The following is a 17603-nucleotide window of genomic DNA, read 5'->3' on the forward strand; positions in this document are numbered from 1 at the left end:
TTAAATACCGTCAAATTCTTGAGGAAAATCTGCTGCCCTCTACCAGGAAGTTGTGAGTGGGAAGAAGGTTTACCTTCCAACATGACAATGACCCAAAGCACACAGCAAAAATGACCACACAGTGGTTGAAGGAGAAAAAGGTGAATGTCCTTGCATGGCCTAGTCAGAGCCCAGACTTAAACCTCATTGAATATCTGTAACAGGACTTGAAGACTGCAGTCCATAAATGGTCACCATCAAATTTAACGGAGCTGGAGCTGTTCATGCAAAGTTAGTAGAGACATATCCCAACAGACTAAAGGCTGTAATTAAAGAAAATGTGGTTCAACAAAATACTGACACGAGAGGGTGATCCTTTTTCCAACTCAGTGATTCTGTTTTTGAATTGTCTTTATTTTAGCCTGACATGTTGGTGTTATATCTTTCACTTGAATGTTATAAGTTGCACTAAGTAATTACAATTGGATAAACCAAAACTGTGTCTGTCCTTATTTCAGGCTGCAAAGCAACAAAATGTGATTATTTTCAAGGAGGGTGATTATTTTCAATACCCACTGTAAGTTACAGCATGGCAGCTCCCATTGTTTTATAGACACTAAAACTTTACACTTATTTTGTCAATATTTATACAGCTAATGAATCTTGAAAAATTACATCTGCATGTTATTCTCAGACTAATCTTTTCTTTGAATGCATCATTCTATCTAGCATTTATTTAGTGTTTAATGTCCCTTTAAGTAATTTAATGCCTTTCCAGAACATTAGAAAACATAATTAAATAATACATGGAAAATGCAGGAAATTTAGATTTCTTATATATGGATCACACACACACACAAGCCCTATTTATAGCCATGCAATAAATTATTTTCCGGATGGATTTACAAGCAACATTTTTCAACACATGCTGAATTTAAGTTTTCCCATTACCATATAAGTACAAAACCTTAATGCATATCAGGAATCTTTCAGTTTTATTTGTATATCAAGTTGAGAATTCTGACTATGTTCAAGTTACATCTACAAACATTCAATGGGGCTAGGGCCGATTTATCAATGTTATCAGTCTGATCACAAAAAGATAGAGGTCTCGGGACTGCAAAGGGCTTTAACATAGACATACATACATATATATGTCTAAAAGATGGATATGTATATATATATATATATATATATATATATATATATATATATATATATATATATATATATATATATATATATATATATACAGGGAGTGCAGAATTATTAGGCAAGTTGTATTTTTGAGGATTAATTTTATTATTGAACAACAACCATGTTCTCAATGAACCCAAAAAACTCATTAATATCAAAGCTGAATATTTTTGGTAGTAGTTTTTAGTTTGTTTTTAGTTTTAGCTATTTTAGGGGGATATCTGTGTGTGCAGGTTACTATTACTGTGCATAATTATTAGGCAACTTAACAAAAAACAAATATATACCCATTTCAATTATTTATTTTTACCAGTGAAACCAATATAACATCTCAACATTCACAAATATACATTTCTGACATTCAAAAACAAAACAAAAACAAATCAGTGACCAATATAGCCACCATTCTTTGCAAGGACACTCAAAAGCCTGCCATCCATGGATTCTGTCAGTGTTTTGATCTGTTCACCATCAACATTGCGTGCAGCAGCAACCACAACCTCCCAGACACTGTTCAGAGAGGTATACTGTTTTCCCTCCTTGTAAATCTCACATTTGATGATGGACCACAGGTTCTCAATGGGGTTCAGATCAGGTGAACAAGTATGCCATGTCATTAGATTTTCTTCTTTTATACCCTTTCTTGCCAGCCACGCTGTGGAGTACTTGGACGCGTGTGATGGAGCATTGTCCTGCATGAAAATCATGTTTTTCTTGAAGGATGCAGACTTCTTCCTGTACCACTGCTTGAAGAAGGTGTCTTCCAGAAACTGGCAGTAGGACTGGGAGTTGAGCTTGACTCCATCCTCAACCCGAAAAGCCCCACAAGCTCATCTTTGATGATACCAGCCCAAACCAGTACTCCACCTCCACCTTGCTGGCGTCTGAGTCGGACTGGAGCTCTCTGCCCTTTACCAATCCAGCCACGGGCCCATCCATCTGGCCCATCAAGACTCACTCTCATTTTATCAGTCCATAAAACCTTAGAAAAATCAGTCTTGAGATATTTCTTGGCCCAGTCTTGACGTTTCAGCTTGTGTGTCTTGTTCAGTGGTGGTCGTCTTTCAGCCTTTCTTACCTTGGCCATGTCTCTGAGTATTGCACACCTTGTGCTTTTGGGCACTCCAGTGATGTTGCAGCTCTGAAATATGGCCAAACTGGTGGCAAGTGGCATCTTGGCAGCTGCACGCTTGACTTTTCTCAGTTCATGGGCAGTTATTTTGCGCCTTGGTTTTTCCACACGCTTCTTGCGACCCTGTTGACTATTTTGAATGAAACGCTTGATTGTTCGATGATCACGCTTCAGAAGCTTTGCAATTTTAAGAGTGCTGCATCCCTCTGCAAGATATCTCAATATTTTTGACTTTTCTGAGCCTGTCAAGTCCTTCTTTTGACCCATTTTTCCAAAGGAAAGGAAGTTGCCTAATAATTATGCACACCTGATATAGGGTGTTGATGTTATTAGACCACACCCCTTCTCATTACAGAGATGCACATCACCTAATATGCTTAATTGGTAGTAGGCTTTCGAGCCTATACAGCTTGGAGCAAGACAACATGCATAAAGAGGATGATGTGGTCAAAATACTCATTTGCCTAATAATTCTGCACTCCCTGTATATATATAAAACATAGAAAACTCGGGCACTTCTAGGATAAAAGAACACAGGGCTTTATTGTACAAAAATATAAAATATAAAACCAGGCAATTAACGTGATATACAATATCCATGCTGAGACAGCTATTACTCAGTAAATAAGGACTGCTGGGATCCTATACAGCAGACATGTTTCGTGCTTAAACAGCACTTGTTCACTGCTTACAGGATACCCAGACTCCTCAGTCCTTAATCCAAAGTAAAAAAGAACTCACCCGGGGAACTCTGTTATTTTTTACTTTGGATTACTGTTGTACCTTTAATCCGGGTTGAGCTCTGCAACGTGGAGGCGTGGAAAAAAGCCCCGACAAGTACACGGAGGACAGGACTCGGGCCAGTGTCTATGAGGAGGAGGAGAGCGGCGGTGAGTAATCAAATATTACGTCATACTGTTATGAGCTAACACTAATGTTATAATCACACCGCAAAAAATGCTCCCTCTATGGACCGGAGCCGATCAGCTACACCATTGAAATAAGTGGAATGACTGCCAAATGTGTAATATAATTTGACCGTTACTGACCCAAGATCCGAAAAACAAATGCTTTACAAAGATAGGATTGTTGAGTGTACTCTTGATGATTGAAGGGACTTTTATATCTATCATATATATTTATTTGTTAAGGCATGTTGTGATAATTGGATTGTAGAGACTGATCACTACGTGGGAAGGTTAGAAACATTGTTGCTATTTCCTCAGTCCTTAAGTAGACAATTTATTAAAGGCATATTTGCTCAAATTCATTTGTCCTTATTGCTGAGTCAGTTAAGCAATTCAGTACGGACTAAATTACAAATGTGTCACATATTAGTAATGTACATACACCTATTCTTATGTTCCTAAATAATGTCAAAATCTCAATGAAATAAATAAGTAATAAACAAACAAACAATAATGACAACAGGTGATAAGACACCTTAAATGACTATCTCCCCTCATGTATTGTTATCAATTCACTAGGTTTTGTCAAATTGTTATTAGAGCCCTTAATTACATTTCATTGTGCTCTCCAACAACTGTTACATTTCAATTGACTTAAATTGTACCCATTTAAATAATAGAGGGGGTCAGACACAAAGGTCAATATCTCTCCTGAAATTTAAAGAGAGGAGAAATTAGACCTAAGAGAGGTTTTCTGGATCTTTACCATTAATACCTCTATCCCCTATGGTTTAAATTTCAGGAGTGATATTGACCTTTGTGTCTGACCCCTTCTATTATTTAAATGGGTACAATTTAAGTCAATTGAAATGTAACAGTTGTTGGAGAGCACAATGAAATGTAATTAAGGGCTCTAATAACAATTTGACAAAACCTAGTGAATTGATAACAATACATGAGGGGAGATAGTCATTTATTTACTTATTTATTTCATTGAGATTTTGACATTATTTAGGAACATAAGAATAGGTGTATGTACATTACTAATATGTGACACATTTGTAATTTAGTCCGTATTGAATTGCTTGTAGGTTTAATTGTAACTTAGGTTAGGATTTATTTTACAGGTGATTTTGTAATTATTTTAACTATTTTAGCTATTAAATAGTTCTTAACTATTTAATAGCTATTGTACCTGGTTAAAATAAATACAAAGTTACCTGTAAAATAAATATTAATCCTAAAATAGCTACAATATAATTATTATTTATATTGTAGCTATATTAGGGTTTATTTTACAGGTAAGTATTTAGCTTTAAATAGGAATAATTTATTTCGTTAGATTTAAATTATATTTAACTTAGGGGGGTGTTAGGGTTAGACTTAGCTTTAGGGGTTAAAAAATTTATTAGAATAGTGGTGAGCTCCGGTCGGCAGATCAGGGGTTAATGTTTGAAGTTAGGTGTCGGTGATGTTAGGGAGGGCAGATTAGGGGTTAATACTATTTATTATAGGGTTATTGAGGCGGGAGTGAGGCGGATTAGGGGTTAATAACTTTATTATAGTAGCGGTGAGGTGCGGTCGGCAGATTAGGGGTTAATAAGTGTAGGTAGGTGGCGGCGACGTTGTGGGGGGCAGATTAGGGGTTAATAAATATAATATAGGGGTCGGCGGTGTTAGGGGCAGCAGATTAGGGGTACATAGGGATAATGTAAGTAGCGGCTGTGTACGGAGCGGCAGATTAGGGGTTAATAATAATATGCAGGGGTCAGCGATAGCGGGGGCGGCAGATTAGGGGTTAATAAATATAATATAGGGGTCGGCGGTGTTAGGGGCAGCAGATTAGGGGTACATAAGGATAACGTAGGTGGCGGTCGGCAGATTAGGGGTTAAAAAAATTTAATAGAGTGGCGGCGATGTGGGGGGACCTCGGTTTAGGGGTACATAGGTAGTTTATGGGTGTTAGTGTACTTTAGAGCACAGTAGTTAAGAGCTTTATGAACCGGCGTTAGCCCAGAAAGCTCTTAACTACTGACTTTTTTCTGCGGCTGGATTTTTGTCGTTAGATTTCTAACGCTCACTCTAGACACGACTCTAAATACCGGAGTTAGAAAGATCCCATTGAAAAGATAGGATACGCAATTGATGTAAGGGGATCTGCGTTATGGAAAAGTCACGGCTGGAAAGTGAGCGTTAGACCCTTTAATGACTGATTCCAAATACCAGAGGGCATTAAAAACCAGCGTTAGGAGCCTCTAACGCTGGTTTTCACGGCTACCACCCAACTCTAAATCTAGGCCTTAGATTGCTGCACTCCCTACAGTACGCCCACGACTATCACATTCCACTAGCCTTACTCTCCACAGATGCGGAGAAAGCTTTCGACAGGGTGGACTGGCAATTTATGTGGAAAGCCCTGTCGAAATTCGGTCTCCCAAATTCATTTATCAATAGGATTCAGGCCCTATACCACAGTCCAAGTGCTAAAATTAAAATAAATAATACCATCTCCCAATCATTTTCCATTTCTAATGGCACACGCCAGGGCTGCCCCCTGTCACCCTTGTTATTTGCCCTCACAGTGGAAATTCTTGCAATACAGATCAGACACAACGTAGAAATCAGAGGCCTGGACTTTGGCACTGTCAACCAGAAGTGCCTGTTATTTGCGGACGATGTGATCCTCACTTTGCAGTCCCCAGAGATGACATTACCGGCCTTAATTGAGACACTTGAGGGGTATAAACAAGTCTCAAACTTCTCCGTTAATATGGAAAAATCTGGCCTAATGCCACTTAATTTACCACCACAGGGAGTAGAAGCCATAACACGACTCACAAAATTCACTATCACTGATAAACTTAAATACCTGGGCTTGGTGATTCCGAAAGACACCCGCAAACTATTCTCAGACAACTACATAGCACTCCAAGAAAAGATCAAAAGACTGTTAGACTCCTGGCATAGACAAGGACATCTGTCTTGGATAGGCAGGATCAATACCATCAAAATGATGATAGTCCCTAAATTTCTATATCTTTTTCAGACCCTCCCGATGGCCTTGCCAAATACTTACCTCAGAGAGCTAGGGAAAATGATAAATTCATTCATATGGGCCTATAAGAGACCTAGAATAGCACAACATACCTTGGGCCTGAGTAGAGATGATTGTGGTATTAATGTACCTAACCTCACTAATTATTACAGAGCAGCTCATTTATCGAGAATACTTTCTTGGAATCACTCTCCCCCTGATAAAGTATGGAAACAGATAGAGAGCCATCTTTCTAGAGTCAACAATATGAGAGATTTAGCCTGGCTACCGAAACACGCCAGACCTCAGACACCATACCTTAATAGCTACATTAAAGCTACTCTTGATACATGGGACTATGTCCTTACCCATATCAGGGGTGTATCTACTTCAGTATCCCCTCTGACTCCGTTGCTGGGTAACCAACTATTCCTACAACATGACCTTTTCACCCGCACCAGTGCAAATACACCACTACAAAACCTACCTATATATTTACTCATAGGCTCGTCTGGCGTTAAGGATAGAGCCTTGCTCTATGAAGAGCTGGGGTCTCCCTTCCAAAACTGGTATGCGTATTTTCAAATCAGACATGCTATCCATAGTAGCCCCTTCAAACAAGATATACAAAGATCACTGACACAATTCGAACAACTTTGCACCAACTCTCAGATCAAAAAAGCACACCTGTCTAGGACGTATAATATCCTACAGGGCTCCTTCCCAGAACAACGCCCTGCGTACCTGACGAGGTGGAATGAGGAAGTGCTGAATGACTTAACTGATGAAGATTGGAAGCGTTGCTTCCATTCTATACACACATCCTCCACCTCCCTAATTATGGCTGAAGCAAAGTATAAATTCATAGCTCGCTGGTACCTGACACCCCAGCACCTACGAGTCATCTACCCCAATGCCTCTTCTAGTTGCTGGAGGAGGTATGGTGAGGTGGGCTCTATGACCCACATTTGGTGGTCTTGTCCTGATCTGGCCGGCTGTTGAGCAGAACATAAACCAGGTGTTGGGTACTACTATATCTCTGAATGCATGCTCCGTTCTTCTAAATCATGTCCCTCAGATCCCCTGCGCATACCATAAAAAACTGTTTCTGTTAATGCTGACATGCGCTAAAAGACTGATTCCCAGACTTTGGAAGACACAAGAGATGCCCTCCATTTCTAAATGGATTCTGGAAGTAGACCATGTTCTGGCCCTTGAAAAGATGCACTATTCTTATGCTGGGAAACAAGACTTTATAGCCAACGTACTATTCCTATGGGAACAGAGGCCCCATACCCACAACTGACAGTTAGGTAACTGCTCCCTTTTTGTTTTTCTTTCCCATGTAACTGACTAATCCACTGTGGTAAATGGAAATGTGTACAGTATGATGAGAAATATAAAGCTCAGTTCGGCTATGTTAATCCAAAATGTTGGAAATTTGAAAAGATGTACATGCGATAGGATCTCTTTCCCCTTCCCCATTTTCCCCTTATCCATACCCCTCCCCGTCCCCATCCCTCCCCTTTATTTAGAAAACAATGGGTCAATATTGCCTCACAATATATATGTATTCAATTGTTATCTTGCTGTTCAGAGAAATATCACTTTGTTGTCAATTGTTATACCCAATAAAAAAACTACTTAAACAAAAAAAAAAACTGGAATTGGATATAAAATCTTTCCTAATTTATAAGCATAATAAGAGGATACAAAGAGGATTGCGTGTACGTAAATTCCCTTCATTTAGAGTCCTGGATGCAGATTTTATTAACAAGTGGAACATCATTCTGGACACTTGCTCTTTTGCACTTATTGAACTCCTGATAGAGTACAAACAGACACAGAGGATGGAAATGTTAGAAGAAATGAAAGCTGCACAGGAGAGATTAAAAGCAGTGCAAAAAGATCCTGAATTCAAACTTTATGTTAAAAAATTTGAGAAAAATATGATGTCTTTTTGCCAAGAACTATGGGAATTCAAGTCTAGAAAGATGAATCGTGACAAGTATGATTATGACCATCATAATGTGTACAGATGGGATAATACTGACAATTTTGGAAGGGAACCTAAAAAAGGAGGAAGAAGATGGTTCAAGAACCGTAATAAGAAGGCCAAACAGGTCACATTTTCCGATACGGAGTACGAGGTTGAATCATCTGAAGGAGAAATAAATGTAGAAGATGAAGAACCTACAGTATTACAGGCTTCCTTTGAAGGACCGAAAGTGAAACAGTCAAAAAACGAACAGTCAAAGACTCTAAACCCCGGAAGAAAAAAGTACACAGAGGAAAAAGGGGGAAAAGACGAGCAGAAGGAAACAAAAGAACACATGAAGCGAGACAAGAAGAAGAAGGAACAACAAAGAGTCTATGTGACAAGATCAGAAACAGACAAGAAGAAATATGCATGAATAAAGAGGTATTAAATTTATCTGATGTGGTGCTTACAGATATTGAAAGGAATGTCTTATCTAAGGGTCTTAATTTTGTACCTACACAGCATTTTAATCTGTTCAATGCAGTATTGGACGTGAACAGATTTGTTAGAAAACTAATACTACGCAAACATTTTGCTAATGCTGTGGAGGTTCAGGATAGGACTGGTGTTACTGATGATGTAGTAGCTGAAGAAAGTTTAACGTTTTCTGAAATGTGTTCTGTGATAGATTTACAGGGATTAATGGGTGCAGGTGAAGTAGAACATCTTGTCAAGGATAGGGACATAGATCTCTCTAAATTTAGGAAGAAGAGTAATTTCTACCCTGTGAGTTCCAGAACTCATCCTGTGGAAACGTTTCAGAAAGTAGTAGAAGAGCAGCTTAGAGAACTTAGTGAAAAGTAAAAAAAATGCAAATATAATATGTCACTTAAGGAGAAAGAAGCATTGAATAAGATTGCTAATGATGACAGAATTATTGTACGCCCCTCAGATAAGGGGGGTAATGTCGTGGTATTGAATAGATCTGCTTATGTAACGGAGGCAAAACGTCAACTACTAGACAGAGAGGTGTATAATAGATTAAGAGAGAATCCTACTGTACACTATAGGGAAGTTTTGAATGAAATTGTAAAAGGGGCCAGATATAATAATGTGATCACACAATCAATTGAGGAAGCGTTAATACCTGAGAATACCATCATCCCCATATTTCACTATTTCCCAAAAGTCCATAAGAATATGGTAAATCCTTCGGGACACCCCATTATAGCGGGCATTAATTCACTTAATGAACCACTGTCAGATCTTATGGACACATATTTACAACCATTGGTAAACTAATTGCCCAGTTATATTAAAGACACAACTGACTTACTGTTAAAATTAAAGAAAATCCAGTGGAAATCGAGTTACAGATTTTTTGTGGCAGATGTAGTTTCCTTATACACCTCTATATCACATCATCAGGGTCTTAAAGCAATAGAATTTCTATTGGAAAGTCAGAGTAATTACGATGAGAATATAAACAGTTCATCATGTATTCAATTGAATACTTACTTACACACAACTTTTTTATGTCCGAGGGGGGTTTCTATCTTCAGAGACGTGGAACCGCTATGGGGGCGAAGTTTGCCCCCTGTTACGCCAATCTCTTTATGGGATGGTGGGAGCGGTTCCACGTCTTTGGATATGGGAACCCCCTAAAGGACAATATTATTCTATACGCAAGGTTCATAGATGACCTGATTTTCATCATAGATAGTGATGAATAGAGTGTGGAAAATTTCTGTAACTATCTTAACACCAATCAATGTGGGATCAAATTTGTAGGTGAACAAAATGTAGATCAGATATGCTTTTTAGACATAATCATCTCAGCAAGTGAAACATCAAGTTCAGTTGAAACAGATCTATATAGGAAACCTACATCAGGAAACACAATTCTTGAATTTAATTCAAGTTATCCGAGACACACAATATATGGCATTCCTAAGGGTCAATATATCAGAGCTAAACGAAACTGCTCCAAAGCTGACGATTACAACAAACAAGCTGACATCATAACAGAACGGCTAATAAGTAGAGGTTATGATGCAAATATTCTTAGGAAAGCACGCACAGAGGTTGATGCACTACCGCGAGAGGAACTTTTGATATACAAGACCAAACATAGGAGACATCAGAACACAACAACAAAACATAAGCCTAAATGTATTACTATGTACAATCTGGAATATAGAGAGATATGTAACATTATAAAACGGAATATTCCAATATTACATACAGACCCAGGATTAAAGGAAATTGTAAGGGAAGGCTGTGATTTTATCTCTAGGAAAGGGAAAACTATTGAAAACTATGTGTCACCCTCAGACTGTTCAAAAAGGTCAAGTAACACTTGTTGGTTAAGACAACGGAAAGGCTTTTTTTAAGTGTAGGAAAAAGATCTGCAAGACATGCGAACATGTAATTGAGGAAGACACATTTGTTTCAACAAGTACAACTAAAACACATAAAATAAACTTCTTCATTAACTGCACTACAACACATGTAGTTTACCTGTTAACCTGTAGGGGGTGCTATAAGCAATATATAGGAAAAACTAAAAGATCTCTTAAGGACAGGTTTCTAGCACATGTGAGGTCCATTGAGGATCCAGACTCTGACACCCCCATAGCAAGGCATTTTAGAAATAATCATAACTCTGATGTCAGCTTATTATCTGTTCAAGCAATCGATCACATCCCACAGTGGAGGAGGGGAGAGGATAGAGAGGAGAAATTAGACCTAAGAGAGGTTTTCTGGATCTTTACCATGAATACCTCTATCCCCTATGGTTTAAATTTCAGGAGTGATATTGAACTTTGTGTCTGACCCCCTCTATTATTTAAATGGGTACAATTTAAGTCAATTGAAATGTAACAGTTGTTGGAGAGCACAATGAAATGTAATTAAGGGCTCTAATAACAATTTGACAAAACCTAGTGAATTGATAACAATACATGAGGGGAGATAGTCATCTAAGGTGTCTTATCACCTGTTGTCATTATTGTTTGTTTGTTTATTTACTTATTTATTTCATTGAGATTTTGACATTATTTAGGAACATAAGAATAGGTGTATGTACATTACTAATATGTGACACATTTGTAATTTAGTCCATATTGAATTGCTTAACTGACTCAGCAATAAGGACAAATGAATTTGAGCAAATATGCCTTTAAGAAATTGTCTACTTAAGGACTGAGGAGTCTGGGTATCCTGTAAGCAGGGAACAAGTGCTGTTTAAGCACGAAACATGTCTGCTGTATAGGATCCCAGCAGTCCTTATTCACTGAGTAATAGCTGTGTCAGCGTGGATATTGTATATCACGTTAATTGCCTGGTTTTATATTTTATATTTTTGTACAATAAAGCCCTGTGTTCTTTTATCCTAGAAGTGCCAGAGTTTTCTATGTTTTATACTCTATTTTTGGCACTGTCTGGCGAGCGGTGCTCACTCTGAAGCACATCCTGGATACACATGTGACGTCACCCCCCCCCCCCCAGATACTCCAGTGTGCCGAGGTAGCGTGCGGAGAGGGTAAGGCAGAGCGCGACGCTGCAAACACTGTTACATATATATATAAATATATATATATGTATATATATATGAGACTGAAAGCGGATAAGGTAGAAGGCGCTAGACTGGATGGGTAAAAAAATAATATAAACTAGTTTATATATATACTATATGGCAGAGAAACCCTTTAAGAGCAAAAAACCAACCCTGAAGCAGCTATCCCTTTAAGGAGAGAGGGAGCTGAAATAAGGCAAGGATGAAATCCCTGGCTTACACAGCACTCGCTCACCACAGAATATAGATAGACAAGAGGACATATAAAGGGATTAGGTAGCGCTGGTTGTGTAGAGATATAATAGACAACGTTATGATACAAGGAAAAAATAGAGTGAGAAACAGTATGAAAAGCAATATGCAATTTAAAATATTGCCCTAAGATTATCTATATAGGCAGATATCAAACATTAATGCTAAGCACTTGTATAGTGAACAAGGCAGCTTGAAAGTTCCACAAGTGTGCTTTGGATTTATAGCAATGCAGACTTACAAGATAGAACCTCAATCGTATGAGGTAAGTAATGAGCCCATCAATAAATTCCTCTCAGGGATTTCCGACGATTTCCTTGGATGATGGTGAAACTTCAAATGATCAGCTCACTGGTTTCCCTCTGCTTACTGGGTATAGGTGAAACTTCAGGGTGTCAGCACACTAATTTCGCTCGGCCTCTTTCAGTATGGTTCCTCTCAGTGTAAGGTGGGTATTCCAATTTTTATCAGCTTTTCTCAGTTCAGCTGCAATGTGCCTCTCTACTAGTCAGAAACTCTCTGGAGGCTCAGAGTGAGCCTCCAGAAAGTTTCTGACTAGTAGAGAGACACATTGCAGCTGAACTGAAAAAAGCTGATAAAAATTGGAATACCCACCTTACACTGAGAGGAACCATACTGAAAGAGGCCGAGGGAAATTAGTGTGCTGACACCCTGAAGTTTCACCTATACCCAGTAAGCAGAGGGAAACCAGTGAGCTGATCATTTGAAGTTTCACCATCATCCAAGGAAATCGTTGGAAATCCCTGAGAGGAATTTATTGATGGGCTCATTACTTACCTCATACGATTGAGGTTCTATCTTGTAAGTCTGCATTGCTATAAATCCAAAGCACACTTGTGGAACTTTCAAGCTGCCTTGTTCACTATACAAGTGCTTAGCATTAATGTTTGATATCTGCCTATATAGATAATCTTAGGGCAATATTTTAAATTGCATATTGCTTTTCATACTGTTTCTCACTCTATTTTTTCCTTGTATCATAACGTTGTCTATTATATCTCTACACAACCAGCGCTACCTAATCCCTTTATATGTCCTCTTGTCTATCTATCTATCTATCTATCTATCTATCTATCTATCTATCTATCTATATATATATGTTTACAGACATATATTTACATTGGAACATTGGAATGTGAAATATCAGGTTAGCGCGTGAGTAGTCTGTTTTTTTCCACATTTATTCTCCATTGACTTCTATAGGGCAATAACTTTTTACTTTTAACTTGTATTACAAATATAATTAGACACATGGAAAAAGTTTACTTCTAGCGCAATTAGCGCTCTAGCAAAAGAGATAAATAGCGCTCTACTCGGGGGAGGGGGAGATTTAAGTTGTTTAACCCTTTGTGTACAGAATCAGTTTTTTTCTTGCAGTGAGTTTATCACACTGGCTGCACACTTATGTTGCAGTGGTAGCATTGCTGGAACTGGACGGAAGGTCTCCTGCCTTTGTTGGGGGGGAAAAGTTTAAATTTAAGTTTAACCCTTTGCTTTGTTTTTTTGGGGTTTTTTTTTTTTGCAGTGACTGCACATTTATATTTAAGTGGGGGCATAGCTGGGGCTGGTAGCTAGGTTTTGTGCCTTTGTTGAGGGGGGGTTAAGTTGTTTAATCCTGTGTGTGAAGAATCAGTTTTTTTCTTGCATTTATATTGCAGTGGTAACATGGCTGGAACTGGGAAGAAGGTCTCCTGCCTTTGTTCGGGGGTGGGGGGCGGGTAAATTTAACCCTTTATTAGTTTTTCTGTTTTGTTTTGCAGTGACTGCACATTTATATTTCAACAGGGGCTTAGTGTTGTGACACTATAACACCCAGTCTAGATACAATCCGGTTGGTTCTATAAATTCCAAGGTTACTGTTCATTCATGTTCATGGTTTTAGTTTAGTGTAAAATGACATGGAACGAACAGCTGGTCTGCTCCTATCGTGCGTGTGTATTGTTTCTTTCTTTATGTCGCTTGGATCTGATTGGTTTTGGTGTGTCACATGTAATGTGACGTGTGAATTAAAGGAATAGTAAACCCCAAAATTTTCTTTTATGACTCAGATAGAACATACAATTTTAAACAACTTTCCAATTAAATTCTATTATCAAATTTTCTTCATTCTCTTGTTATCCATTGCTGAAGGGACAGCATTGTACTACTGACAGGAAGCTGAAAATATCTATTTAGCCAATCACAAGAGACAAATGTGTGCAAGCACCAATTAGCAGCAGCTCCCACTAGTGTATGATATGTGCATATTCATTTTTTAACAAGGGATACTAAGAGAACAAAGCACATTTTAAAATAGAAGTGAATTTAAAAGTGTCTTAAAATGGCAGGTTCTATCTGAATCATGCAAGTCTAATTTTGACTTTCCTATCCCTTTAAACAGCTGTTATTTGACAAGTTATAAACATGTGCGTGTATTACAAGTGAGTTTTACCTAAATATATCCTTATTAAGTTTTCTTTGCAGTTTATATTCCCTAATGCACTTGGGGCTATATATCAATATATGAATGTATTAACTTGGCAAAAATAGAAGGCAGAGACAAATATAATACGTCTCTTGGAAGATTATTGTCTTATCATTTGGTTTCTAAATTCTTATGTGTAACTTGTGGTAATGATTGTATCATAGTTTTTACTAAATATTTACTTCCTTATTTAGAAGCCATTTTAAGTTGAGATGTGTGGGATTATCGGCTATTACCTCATACTCCCAGACCAAAAGAGCGCAATAAACTGAGGAATAAAAGAAAGCCCCAAATAGTGTAATAACATGTTTACACAATACTTTATTTACACTGATATAGGGTACTCACAAGCGTACAAACATAAATTGCACATAAAGGTATCTTTATCAATATTTTAAAGGTCCTCAAAGACATCAGCCTTCTCCAAGTCCGTTTACAAGTGATCTCCCCGGTCGGCGTGTGACGTCACCACCCGACACAACTCTTCTTCCGGATCAAGGACTGAAGTCTCAAGGGGCAGTATGTTTGAGCCCTTGAGACTTCAGTCTGGGAGTATCTGTAATTTGTAAAAGCTCCAAGGCAAGCAGCGTTTGGAGGAGCTGCAGCTGGTGACTATTGAGAAAGCCTGTGAAACAGCAACACTTGCTACAAGCTGGAACTAAGAACTATTCCTATCTGGGAACTGTTACATATCAGTAACTATTTACTTAGTATAAGATATTTTTAATATTTTTATTTAATATTTTTTATTTTTCTACTCAATAGTTTTACTGAGTGTTTTTTGTGCTGACTTCAAGCGTTGTGTCTATTATCTCATATATTAATATTTTACCCCAGATACTTCAATACTTATATTACATTCTTCCATTAGACTTTAGATATTACTGAATAGATCTATATACCACTACATACAACAGAATGAAAATCTTATTCATGGTTGCTTTAAATTCATAGCACTATAAAACCTTAAAGGATTACTTTCTGTTATAATTTTTAAGCTAAACAACTAACATATTAAAGTTAATAAACATTAATTAAAACCTACTGACCTATACTTTCTCCAAAACGAAGTTTCATAACGTTCTAAAATTTATATATTTTATTCGCCGATGATGTCACGTTATCCTGCCCACTATTTTCAGCACTGCATGTTCAAAATACTTAAACCAATAACTTTGTGTTTAAAGCGCCATTTTGAAACCTAGGTATTGTAAACGGATTGGTACAGAGCAAAGGATACCCACGGAGTGGGTTTGGAAAACAATTAAATTTGCAGACAAGATTTCTGATGTACGGTAGAGATATGTTAATGAAATGCTATTGATAAAAAGTGTATTTTGGATAGTTAGTTAGTAACATGCATAGAAAATATTTACTTACAGTGGCCCTTTAACAGCAAAAGGGAAAAATAGTGGAGATACAGACAGAACAGTATTAAGATGTTAACAGTGTATAAAAATATTTGAAAGTGTATACATACATATCCCCAGATAAAAGTATTTAAGCCTGTGTCCTTAGATTGATACATTTAAAGGCTCACTGGCATAGATTTTACTTAAAATTCTACCAACAATTCTACTAAAGAATTCTCCCTTTTTGTTTTGTTACCTGTTCGTGTATGCGCGTGTTATACCTATAGCTACACTTTGGAAAAGTGGAGGACTAATTTCTATAGATTTAATCTAAAATATGTAAAAGCTATGGGTCAGAGCCCTGTTTGGTTTTGGTCTTTCTTTGTCTTAATATGGTTTATGTTAGAAAAACTGCTAACTCTATGTCTTTGTTTAATCCCTTCGGAATTAAAGTACCTAGGGTGTGTATCCAGTAAGATTCCCTTTGCCTAAGTTTAAGGATACGATCACCCCCTCTCTTGTCTTGGAGGACGTGTTCTAGAATTGTGCCTTTCAAACATATCAGATCTCTATTGTGACACTTCCTATAGTGTGTTGACAAATTATGTGATTTAGCCCTGCTTTGATGTTGGTTATGTGTTCCATCAACCTTTTCTTGTATGGGCGTGTAGTTCTGCCTACATACTGAAGGTTACAGCTGCAGTGTAGGAGATAGACCACAAACTCTGTTTTGCAATTACATTGGCTTTTATTTCAAAAGTTTGACCTGAAACTGTAGAAGCAAAAGTTTTTGTGGGTTTCACTGAACTATAGTGGTGTCCACAAGCTTCTGTTGCATTTGAAAAAAAAAAAAAAATTTGGATTTTTTTCCTAGCCAGATTTGTTTTTTTTGGGCCTGCTGTTTATAATTTGCTTGGGGCCAACAGAGTTTTAAGATTTTTATTTTGTTTGAATACCATAGAGGGTCCCTGATCTGTGATACCCTTTAGCAATAGGTCTTTTTTAGGATATTCCAATGTTTTTGTAGGATGTTTTTAATTTCTCCTGCTTCTTCATTGAATGTAGTTATAAATGTGGTTCTAGTATAGTTAAAAGTCTTCTTCTGGATTTGTTTCTGTTTTTTGGTTCCTAGGAGTACCTCTCTATTTAGGTCTCTTGCTTTATTTTGCACTTCCATCAGAAGCCCTGCTGGATATTCTTTAACCAAGAATTGATTCGTCAATTCTTCTGCTTCTTTATTGAAGTCTTCAAGTTTTGAGTAGTTCCGGTGGACTCTTTGATATTGCCCGTATGGGATGTTTTTTTATCCATTTTGAATTATGGTTGCTCTTAACATATAGATAGCCATAACAATCAGTTTTTTTTTTTTTATAATCTGGTGAGTATTTTGTTTTCTTCATGGAAAAAGACAAGATCCAAAAAAATCAATTTAGGTGGGATTAGTTTTATCGTGAACGTCAAGCGTTGCCCATCTGTATGTGTCTTGCCACTCTATTTTGTACACTTTATTAATTGTGTCGGTAGAGTCCCTAAGATGTGATTTTAGATTAGGGACCAGAGGTTTCAGGTAGATATCCACATACTCAGAGAGTTTTGATGTCAAGGAGTTGATCCCAGACACTATGGGTCTTCCAGGTGGTGTTTGTGTGCATTTGTGCACCTTCGGAAGGTGGTAATGCCACTGTGGGGTTTTCATTGCTTAGATA

The sequence above is a fragment of the Bombina bombina genome, chromosome 5 (genome assembly GCF_027579735.1).
Source record: "Bombina bombina isolate aBomBom1 chromosome 5, aBomBom1.pri, whole genome shotgun sequence".
Classification (NCBI taxonomy): domain Eukaryota; kingdom Metazoa; phylum Chordata; class Amphibia; order Anura; family Bombinatoridae; genus Bombina; species Bombina bombina.